Consider the following 9,728-nt stretch of genomic DNA (forward strand, 5'->3'; position numbering starts at 1 on the left):
GTTCAAGTGATTCTCTTGCTTCAGCCTCCAGAGTAGCTGGGATTACAGGCCTGTGCCACCACACCCAGCTAATTTTGTATTTTTAGTAGATGTGGGGTTTTTCCATGTTGGTCAGGCTGGTCTCGAACACCCGACCTCAGGTGATCTGCCCTCCTCGGCCTCCCAAAGCGCTGAGATTACAGGCGTGAGCCACCATGCCTGGTGTCGGGTAGTTCTTTATAGCAGTGGGAGAATGGACTAATACACCCAGAAGTCTATGTTTTAAATGAAAACTTAATTTTAAATAGTACAAAAATATTTGTAAAGTTTTTTATTTTCTTAATCATAAAAAGAACATAAGAGATTAAATAGGTGATATTAAAGAAAGAAAAAGAACGCCCATGTTCTTACAACACTAATACAATACCTGTGAACATTTTGTTTCTCTTTCCCCTACATAGCATTATTTTTTGTCTGTTGATTGAATTCCCTCCCCTCCCAAAGTTTTTTTTTTTTGTATTAGTTAAGCCAAACCACAAATAAGTATCATTTATGTTAGATGCCGTGCTAGGTGCTGCTGATACAACTGAGAATATGTCAGATACAGCCCCAGCTCTTTTTGATTTAGAGTCTAGCTGGTGAGGTCATTTACCAAATAATGATGCATAATCGTTCCATAAATGCAAATTATGGTGTTATGAAGATAAAAAGAGGGTACTCAGAAAGAACTAAGGGGGTACAATTTATTTTATTTTAGAAATTCTTTTAGATTCAGAAAGTACGTGTGCAGGTTTGTTGCACGGGTGTATTGCATGATGCTGAGGTTTGGGCTTCTAATGATCCCGTCGCCCAAGCAGTGAATATAGTACCCAACGGGTAGTTTTTCAACTTTTGCTCTCCTCCCTCCCCGCTTCTGGAATCCTTAGTGTTTATTGCTCACATCTTTGTGTCCTTGTGGGGATGCAATTTAGATTGAGGCTCAGGGACAGCTTCTGTGAGAAAGTGACCTTTAGGCTGAGCAGAAGGAGGTGGCAGGAATGTGGAGGGAAGGCAATCCAGGTGACGGGAACAGCTCCGAGGTGGGGAAGAGCTCCCAGTGATGGAAGAGGCAGCTTTGTGGCCAGAGCTGGTCAGCATGGGAGAGAGTGACACAAGGGCCTGAAAGAGGACCCGTGTGGCCATGGTAAGCCCATTGGTGATGAAGCCAGGGGCACCAGGTGGACCTGGTAAAGGAGGACAAATTTCACATTCACAAGAATCAGAATCTCCTGAACGCTTTTAGGCGGGTGGAGACACGATTAGCTTCATTCACTTCCTTCCCCCATACAGTATTTACTTTTCACTGAGGTGTAATATAATGTATCCAGAAAAGAGTGCAGAAATGTATAACCCAGTGAATTTTATAGAACATTACCAGCATCCTAAAAGCACCCCCTCCACTCATTCCCCTAGAGTAACCACTATCTTGACTTCCAACTATTTGCCTGTTTTTGTACTTTCCATGTAAACGCGGTCATCCAGCAGGTGCTGTTTTCTATCTGGGTTTTTAACTCAACGTTATGTTTATGATGTTCATCCGTTCATTACATGTAGTTGTAGATCATATTTCCTTCTTTAAAAGATCACACTGGCTGTAGCATGAAGAATGAGCAATTTCAAAATTAAGCAAAATATTAAACAGCTACGAATGGAAATAAAATTCAAGTCAATTTCAAAAAGAAACACAGGGACAGATTTTGCCAGATACCTGGTACAGATTTTGCCAGACATATGGTACATTTTGTTCGTTACTATATCTCCAGAGTTTTCCTACCTCTTTCTCCAAATAGAGAATATTTAAAAGTTTTCTTAAAAACCCTGATATATAACATTTGCAATGTTCTTTACAGTTTGCAAAGTGTTTTCCTAATGATTTTCTGCTTTGATCCTGCAAAATCTTATGAATGCCAGTACCATTTCCCTTTTGCAGAAGAAGAAACTGGCTCAAGAAGATGAGACATGATGCTTTGTAGCCGAGGAATTGCCTCAGGTGTCACCATCCCCGTCCCTGCGAATTGGAATTTCAGGCGGGGGCGAGCTGCTGGCTCTGCCGGCAAACTCGCCTTATCCCACGCCGCCAAAGGGTCCAAGCTTTCCAGCTGCGTAACACGACCAGGCCCCGAGCGCTCTGGGCCGGGGGCAGATACTTTCGGTTTGCAGCTCCCAGGGCAGCGCTGCCCTGGGACGCCCAGTGGGTTTTCACGGCTCCCCTGGGTCTGGGATCAGGGCTGCTCCGCCTAAGGGCGCGGCCCAATCTGAGGGTTCGTCGCCCCCGCGTGGTCAGACGTGGGAATGGCAGCTTCTGAAGCTCTGTGTGGTGCCTTTCTGGGGCTCACCAGGTGCCATGTTTCGTGGGACCATGAAACTGTGGTGGTCTTGCCTCTGCCACAAAATAATGTGGGCTTGGGCCTCAAGATAATGTCGGCATGGTGTCCCATCTTTGGCATGAGTCCTACCCTTTCCAAGTGCAGTGGTGGCTGATTCAGTGGTGGCTCCCAGGGATATGATAGGCAAAGGGGGTTCGGTCTCTGCTGTCTGAAATTAATCCTGGGCTCAAGAGAGAGGGGCACAGGTGAGGCCTGGGGCTCTTCATGCCTGATTTCCCGCTACCCCTCTGGCTTCCTCCAATTCCTACATCCAAGTTTACTCTGAGACCTGTGGTTACCAAGAAGACAGTCGATGTGGGGGAGGGGCAAAACCAAGTACCTATTATAGCTACAAGGAATAATATAAAGGAATTGTTCCATTTTGTATATTGGTATCATCAGCTTCTTGAGAAGCCTTTTGTGTAATTTATTGTAAATATCACTACTTTAAAGACAAAAATCCTTAATTTTAAATGCTACAAAATTTAAGAGCTCGTTTGAGTTGATGCAGGACCCACAGTTCCCTATAGGGCGATCACTGATGAGTGTATGTGAGCTAAACGCACAGGAGCTTATTCTTGAGAGTTCTCAGGAATTCTCCGGAATTATGAGAAGCATATCAACCGCTTCATCGGGGGGGCTCCACTTGGCATTTTACAGGGAGAGTTGGGCAGTTCCCTTCTCAAGGCAAACATCTTACAGTGGTGTTTATTCAGATAAATATGAGAGCCGTGTGGGACTGGCTGTATGATGACGGGGATATCCTCCCACTGAATATGCCTATTACCCAGGTCATGGTAAATTTGGGGGTTTAGGGGGCCCCTTTTACATGGGTGCCCCCCCCCACACAGAATCATACAACTGTTTGAGAAGGCTTCTCAACTTGCCATCCGTCATGGGTCTTACAGATGCCACTCCCTGCTGGGAACCAGAAAAGGTAAAATGGTCTGGAGGTAGAAAAAAAAGTTCCTGGGACCAGAACATAAAACATACAGGTTAATAGAATTATGAAATTTAAGATGTTTAAAAAGGCTTTATGTAAGGTACTTGCACCCCCTTTACCTAAATATCTTATGAAAATGGATATTGTACAAAAATTAGCTATAGCATGTTTTTAGGTAAAGTTCCAGCAAAGCAACTAAAAAGGGGCCTATATAGCCAATCATTCCCTGCTGCATTTTATGCAAATAATCAGGTCAAGTATATAAGACTAAAACTCACTTTGCACACAAATTAGTCTTACTATAATTTCTCTTTAATAGATAAAAAGGGGCTAGAGAAACAGAAATTGTTTCAAAGGAAAAGTGTAACACTTGATACTAGATTTTAGCCCTAAATTTTTTTTTTTGAGTGCAGATTGAATCATGCATTATTTCTTGGCTACAATAATCCTCTGGAGAGTACCAGATTATAATTTTTCTTCATATCTTTAGTTGGTGCCCTAATGGATGGAATAGGTTCTTTTTTTTTTTTTTCAGATGGAGTTTTGCTCTTGTTGCCCAGGCTGGAGTGCAATGGTGCGATCTTGGCTCTCTGCAACCTCCGCCTCCTGGGTTCAAGGGATTCTCCTGCCTCAGCCTCCCAAGTAGCTGGGATTACAGATGCCTGCCACCATGACCAGCTAATTTTTGTATTTTTAGTAGAGACAGGGTTTCACCATGTTGGCCAGGCTGGTCTTGAACTCCTGACCTCAAGTGATCCACCTGCCTCGGCCTCCTGAAATGCTGGAATTACAGACGTGAGCCACCGGCCCACAAATACCCTTTGATGGTCAAAACATTAATGTTATTATCTCTCCTTGTTTTACTTTCAAGGAAGCCCAAATCATGGTATTCTGAACACCAGAGATGTCAGTCTCCCTCATTTGTCATCTCACTGGGCCGGGTCTGTTTTTCACTGCAGATGCCCTGCTGCTAAAACTATACAAGCACCCTCCCTCTAGGTCCAGTGACTGTCATGGAAGAGGTGGGTGCGTGAGATTGTAAGGGCCAGTTTTGAGGGATAGAGTTAGGTCAAGGTCAGACCCTCCAAATCAAGGAAGGGTACAAAGATGCCTAAACAGCTGGTAAAACAAGGGACTTTGTCTTCTAAGCTATTATGTATCACTTTTGCATCCACCACAACAATCAACCATTTTCTGCTTCATGTAGAGTTAAAATATTTACTGACAGGATAAAGATGCCTTGTGACAAAGCCTCCTGGGTATAATATTCCCAGTTATAAGTTGTAAAGATATATATATATATATATATATATAAAAATCTTCTTTTTCAGAGCAATGCTTATGTTTTTGTATAGCTAATTGCTGTAAGTCTGTAGTTAAAACCAAGTTTACAGTAGCTGAATACATAGGAGTTAAAGACAAGTTAGTTTTTGCCTTTTTGTTTGTTAGCTTTTTACTTAAAATAGTAATAATAATTTTAAAGAGTAATGAATGCCTGTCCATGTCCATTTCCATCTGGCCTGTAACATTTGATTGGCTATAAGTCTCCTTTTTTTTTTTTTTTTTTTTAAGACGGAATTTTGCTCTTGTCACCTAGGCTGGAGTGCAATGGCGTGATCTTGGCTCACTGCAACCTCCACCTCCTGGGTTCAGGCGATTTTCCTGCCTCAGCCTCCCAAGTGGCTGGGATTACAGGCACCTGCCACCACGCCTGGCTAATTTTTTGTATTTTTAGTAGAGATGGGATTTCACCATGTTGGCCAGGCTGGTCTCGAACTCCTGACCTTAGGTGATCCACCCACCTCGGCCTCCCAAAGTGCTGGGATTACAGGCGTGAGCCACCTTGCCCAGTCAGCTGTAAGTCTTTTGACTCTTGGTCCCTTATCCATAGGGAATCCCATCGAGTGACAAGATGGACCAGGGGCAGGCAGCCATGGCATCCCAGAAACACTATGGGACATAATGAAGATTTGCTGGCCATTGATGTTGCCTCTGGCAATTCTTGGCCAGAAGCGGGAGAATGTAAACCAAAAATAAAATTCTAAGCTCCCCTCATCCCCCACCCCCCCACCACAACCATCTAAATGAGCTTCCTCCTTGGCCAGGGCACTCCTAAAATTTAACCTGAAAGACTGATTCAGGCCATGACAGGAAGTGGGGGTCGGGCATGCCTCATTATACTCTCCAGTGTTAACACCAACAGAGACCTTAAGCCCAATAAGAATCATGTACATTCTATTCTCTCTGAAGCCTGCTACCTGGAAGCCCCATCCTCCGACTCCAGTTGTCCCACCTTTCTGGACCAAACCAATGTATTTCTTAAATGTACTTGATTGAAGTCTCCTGTCTTGCTGTACCCCAACCATGTTGGGCACACATTCTCAGGATCTCCTGAGGGCTGTATCATGGGCCATGGTTACTAATATTTGGCTCAGAATAAATCTCTTCAAATATTTACAGAGTTTAACTCTTTCCATGGACATGGGGTAGCACCTGTTGGAGACACAGCATCTCATCCCCCAGACCTGCTGAATCAGAATCTGCATTTCAAGAAGATCCCCAGGCAGTTCGCAGGCATATGCACATTTATGTTGACAAAAAGAGTCCAACTCTGTCAAATATTTGAAGAGATCTATTCTGAGTCAAATATGAGTGACCAATGGCCTGTGACACGGCCCCAAGAGACCCTGAGAACATGTGCCCAAGGTGATCAGGCTATAGCTTGGCTTTATACAGTTCAGGGAGACATAAGACATCAATCAATACAAGTAAGACGTACATTGGTTTGGTCCAGGAAAATGGGACAACTGGAAGCATGGGGTGGGGGCACTTCCAGGTCATAGGTGGATTCAAATATTTTCTGATTGGTAATTGGTTGGGAGTTTATTTAAAGACCTGGAATCCACAGAAGGCATAGAAGGGAGTGTCTGGATTAAGATAAGGGGTCATCGAGACCAAGGTTCCTATTGTGCAGATGAAGCCTCTAGGTAGCAGGCTTCAGAGACAATAGATGGTAAATGTTTCTTATCAGACTTAAAAAAGTGCCAGACTTAGTTAATTCTCACCTGAATCAGGCAAACAACCTGGAAAGGGAAGGGGATTCTCTACAGAGTGTAGATTTACCCCACAAGAGACAGTTTTGCAGGGCTATTTCAAAAATATGTCAAAAAATATATTTTAGGGTAAAATACTTTGATTTCTTTCAGGGCCTCTCTGACATGTGGTACTACACCAGAGTGAGGCTGGAATTTGGTATCCTATTGCTAATCTGTTTTGTTAGTCTTAAGATCTCTGTTTTAATGTTACTGCTGGTCAGTTGTGCCTGAATTCCAAAGGGAGGGGAGTGCAACGTGGCGTGTCCAATCCCCCCTTCCCATCATGGCCTGAACTAGTTTTCCAGGTTTCTTTGGAATCTCCTTGGCTGAGACAGGGGCTCCATTCCATCGATTGGGGGATTTAGAATCTTATTTTGGGTTTACAACAGTAAGCAAAATGCTTTCCTGAGTTCTGAGAGTCATTCTAGTGAGTTATCCAACTTGAGGGGCGATTGTGGAACACTGAAATTTGTATAGCCAATCAGTCAGAAGTGTGAGTGACTCCTGGAATTTGCAGCTTGTATCTGAAGTGAGAGCAGGGTCTTGTGGGACTGAGCCCTTAACCTGTGAGGTCTGTGCTGTAAACCAGAAATAAAATTCTAAGCCCCCACCCATCTGAATGGACCCCTCCTCTTGGCCAAAGGCGTTCCAAGGTTAACCTGTAAAACTAGTTTAGGCCATGATGGAAAGGGGGAGTTGGACATTAGCACTAACATAGACCTTAAGCTGATAAGAAGCATTTACAACCTCTTCTCTCTGAAGCCTGCTAAGTGGAGGCTTCATCTGCGTGATGAAACCCTGGTCTCCACAACCCCTTACCTAACCCAGACATTCCTTTCTACTGATTCCAGATCTTTAGATAATAACCAATTGCCAATCAAAAAATCTTTGAATCCACCTGCGATCTGGAAGCCCCTCCCATCTTTCTGAACCCAACCATTGTACATCTTACATGTATTGGTTGATGTCTTATGTCCCCCTAAAATGTATAAAATCAAGTTATAGGCCGACCACCTTGGGCCCACATCATCAGGGCCTCCCCTGAGACTGTGCCACAGGCATGTCCTTAACCTTGGCAAAATAAACTCCAAAATTGAGACTTGTTTCAGATACTTTTGGTTTACAGTTCTAACTCAGGAGTGTCAGAAGTGAATTAATTTGTGAACACCTAGTTGGTGTTGGAGAATTTGTTGGTGTTGGAAAAGATACTGTTACCGGAAAGAGGTCCCAATCCAAACCCCAAAAGAGGGTTCTTGGACCTCGTGCAAGAAAGAATTCAGGGTGAGTCCATAGAGTAAAGTGAAAGCAAGTTTATTAAGAAAGTAAAGGAATAAAAGAGTGGCTGCTCCATAGGCAGAACAGCCCCAAGGGCTGCTGGTTGGCTATTTTTTTCATTATTTCTTGATTATTTGCTAAACAAGGGGTGGATTATTCATGAGTTTTCCGGGAAAGGGGTCAGCAGTTCCTGGAATTGAGGGTTCTTCCCCTTCTTAGATCATATAGGGTAACTTCTTGACATTATGATGGCATTTGTAAAGTGTCATGGTGCTGGTGGGAGTGTCTTTTAGCATGTTAATGCATTATAATTAGCATATCATGAGCAGTGAGGATAACTAGAGGTCACTTCTGTTGCCATCTTAGTTTTGGTGGGTTTTGGCCGGCTTCTTTACTGCAACCTATTTTTTTTTTTTTATTATACTTCAAGTTTTAGGGTACATGTGCACATGGTGCAGGTTAGTTACATATGTATACATGTGCCATGCTGGTGCGCTGCACCCACTAACTCGTCATCTAGCATTAGGTATATCTCCCAATGCTATCCCTCCCCCCTACCCCCACCCCACCACAGTCCCCAGAGTGTGATATCCCCCTTCCTGTGTCCATGTGATCTCGTTGTTCAGTTTCCACCTATGAGTGAGAATATGCGGTGTTTGGTTTTTTGTTCTTGAGATAGTTTACTGAGAATGATGATTTCTACTGCATACTGCAGCCTATTTTATCAGCAAGGTCTTTGTGGCCTGTACCTTGTACCGACCTCCTATCTCACTCTGTGACTTAGAATGCCTAACCTCCTGGGAAAGCAGCCCCGCAGGTCTCAGCCTTATTTTACCCAGCTCCTATTCAAGATGGAGTCTCTCTGATTCAAACGCCTCTGACAATACCATGTATTTGGTGTTAGGAAAAAACTCTCCAGACTCACTCATCCCTGTTCTTTGGTGGCTAAGGGGAGGCCCGGGAACAGGGGAGAAATGAGTTTGGGTAGCTCCTCCCCAAGACCCTTACCAGTTATCTGCATTTTAAGAATTCTCTGGCTGGGTGCGGTGGCTCACAGCTGTAATCCCAGCACTTTGGGAGGCCAAAGCAGGTGGATCAATTGAGGTCAGGAGTTTGAGACCAGCCTGGCCAACATGGTGAAACTCCGTCTCTACTGATAATACAAAAATTAGCCAGGCATAGTGGTGCATGCCTGTAATCCCAGCTACCTGGGAGACTGAGGCAGGAGAATCGCTTGAACCCAGGAGGCGGAGGTTGCAGTGAGCCAAGATAGTGCCATTGCACTCCAGCCTGGGTGACATAAGTGAAACTCCATCTCCAAAAAAAAAAAAAAAGGAATTCCCTATAGAAGCCAGATTCTTCAATAATTGAGTTGTGGCTTAATGGTAGCTTGTCCTGGCTCCAGCACTTACTAGCTATGTGATCTTGAGTAAGTTACTTATTCTTAATTTCCTCATCTGTGCAGTGGGGATGCCTGCCACACAGATTCTTTGCTCATTTTTTACTAAAATGTCTTATTCTCAAAGACTTTGTCTACCTACCTCCTTCCTCCAAGTAAGAAAATCCGATATGAAATCATTATTTTATTTCCCCCTTCCAAGAATTAATCAGAAGGATCTAGAATAGCTTAACTGCCTGAGGCACCTGTAGGCAGAAAGCAAGAAACTTGTTCTGTATTCTGAGAGTTTGCTGGAGGTTTGCTCGAGGGCCAAGGTGTGCTTCTCCCAGGCTGTCAAGATATTAGTAATAACTCCAGGCCCTCACTCTCCTATGTCTCAACTATTATCCTCTTGAGATCTTTTAGTGTCTTCAGGCTGGTGAATCTCATAGCATGAGAGTGCTGCATGTTAGAGCTAGATTCCTAATAAGGAGGTGTCCCATGGTCAAATACACATTTTTCTAAGGAACTTAATTATCCACATTCTATTCAATGACTGCAGCACCCCCCACTACCAGTGAGCATCAGGAGATTAATTTATTTGACAAATATTTGCCAAGTACCTACAAGGCATCGGTCTCCATAAGCCTCAC

This window comes from Gorilla gorilla, chromosome 21 (genome assembly GCF_029281585.2).
Source record: "Gorilla gorilla gorilla isolate KB3781 chromosome 21, NHGRI_mGorGor1-v2.1_pri, whole genome shotgun sequence".
Classification (NCBI taxonomy): domain Eukaryota; kingdom Metazoa; phylum Chordata; class Mammalia; order Primates; family Hominidae; genus Gorilla; species Gorilla gorilla.